Source organism: Convolutriloba macropyga, unplaced genomic scaffold, assembly GCF_964194025.1.
Source record: "Convolutriloba macropyga unplaced genomic scaffold, txConMacr16.3 SCAFFOLD_3574, whole genome shotgun sequence".
Taxonomy (NCBI): domain Eukaryota; kingdom Metazoa; phylum Xenacoelomorpha; order Acoela; family Convolutidae; genus Convolutriloba; species Convolutriloba macropyga.
In genome coordinates this window covers 25,001-26,855 of record NW_027449319.1, presented here as the reverse complement: position 1 = coordinate 26,855, position 1,855 = coordinate 25,001, and positions in this window count along the sequence as shown.

Sequence of the window (1,855 nt, the reverse complement as noted above, 5' to 3'; positions counted from 1 at the left end):
CTAACTCAAGCTAACTCAAGCTAACCCGAGCTAACTCAAGCTAACTCAAGGTAGCTAAAGCTAGTTCAAGCTAACTCAAGCTAGCTAAAGCTAAGACAAGCTAACTCAAGCTAACTCAAGCTAACTCAAGCTAACTCAAGCTAACTAAAGCTAGTTCAAGCTAACTCAAGCTAGCTAAAGCTAACTCAAGCTAACTCAAGCTAACTCAAGCTAGCTCAAGCTAACTCAAGCTAGTTCAAGCTAACTCAAGCTAGCTAAAGCTAACTCAAGCTAACTCAAGCTAACTCAAGCTAACTCAAGCTAGCTAAAGCTAACCCGAGCTAACTCAAGCTAGCTCAAGCTAACCCAAGCTAGCTAAAGCTAACTCAAGCTAACTCAAGCTAATTCAAGCTAACTCAAGCTAACTCAAGCTAACTCAAGCTAACTCAAGCTAGCTAAAGCTAACTCAAGCTAACTCAAGCTAACTCAAGCTAACCCGAGCTAACTCAAGCTAACTCAAGGTAGCTAAAGCTAGTTCAAGCTAACTCAAGCTAGCTAAAGCTAAGACAAGCTAACTCAAGCTAACTCAAGCTAACTCAAGCTAACTCAAGCTAACTCAAGCTAACTCAAGCTAGTTCAAGCTAACTCAAGCTAACTCAAGCTAACTCAAGCTAGCTAAAGCTAACTCAAGCTAACTCAAGCTAACTCAAGCTAACCCGAGCTAACTCAAGCTAACTCAAGGTAGCTAAAGCTAGTTCAAGCTAACTCAAGCTAGCTAAAGCTAAGACAAGCTAACTCAAGCTAACTCAAGCTAACTCAAGCTAACTCAAGCTAACTAAAGCTAGTTCAAGCTAACTCAAGCTAGCTAAAGCTAACTCAAGCTAACTCAAGCTAACTCAAGCTAGCTCAAGCTAACTCAAGCTAGTTCAAGCTAACTCAAGCTAGCTAAAGCTAACTCAAGCTAACTCAAGCTAACTCAAGCTAACTCAAGCTAGCTAAAGCTAACTCAAGCTAACTCAAGCTAACCCGAGCTAACTCAAGCTAGCTCAAGCTAACCCAAGCTAGCTAAAGCTAACTCAAGCTAACTCAAGCTAATTCAAGCTAACTCAAGCTAACTCAAGCTAACTCAAGCTAACTCAAGCTAGCTAAAGCTAACTCAAGCTAACTCAAGCTAACTCAAGCTAACCCGAGCTAACTCAAGCTAACTCAAGGTAGCTAAAGCTAGTTCAAGCTAACTCAAGCTAGCTAAAGCTAAGACAAGCTAACTCAAGCTAACTCAAGCTAACTCAAGCTAACTCAAGCTAACTCAAGCTAGTTCAAGCTAACTTAATGAAGTTAACCCAAGCTAACTTGGGTTAATGAAGTCAAACTCAAGCTAACCCGAGCTAACTCAAGCTAACTCAAGCTAATTCAAGCTAACTCAAGCTAACTCAAGCTAATTCAAGCTAACTCAAGCTAATTCAAGCTAACTCAAGCTAGCTCAAGCTAACTCAAGCTAACCCAAGCTAACTTAAGCTAGCTTAAGCTAATTAAAGCTAATTAAAGCTAACTCAAGCTAACCCAAGCTAACTTAAGCTAGCTCTAGCTGGCTGCCACTGTTAGGCCATTTGGGAGCGCTTTTCTCGCACTCTGATTGGCTGCCACTGTTAGGCCATTTGGGAGCGCTTTTCTCGCACTCTGATTGGCTGCCACTGTTAGGCCATTTGGGAGCGCTTTTCTCGCACTCTGATTGGCTGCCACTGTTAGGCCATTTGGGAGCGCTTTTCTCGCACTCTGATTGGCTGCCACTGTTAGGCCATTTGGGAGCGCTTTTCTCGCACTCTGATTGGCTGCCACTGTTAGGCCATTTGGGAGCGCTTTTCTCGCACTCTGATTG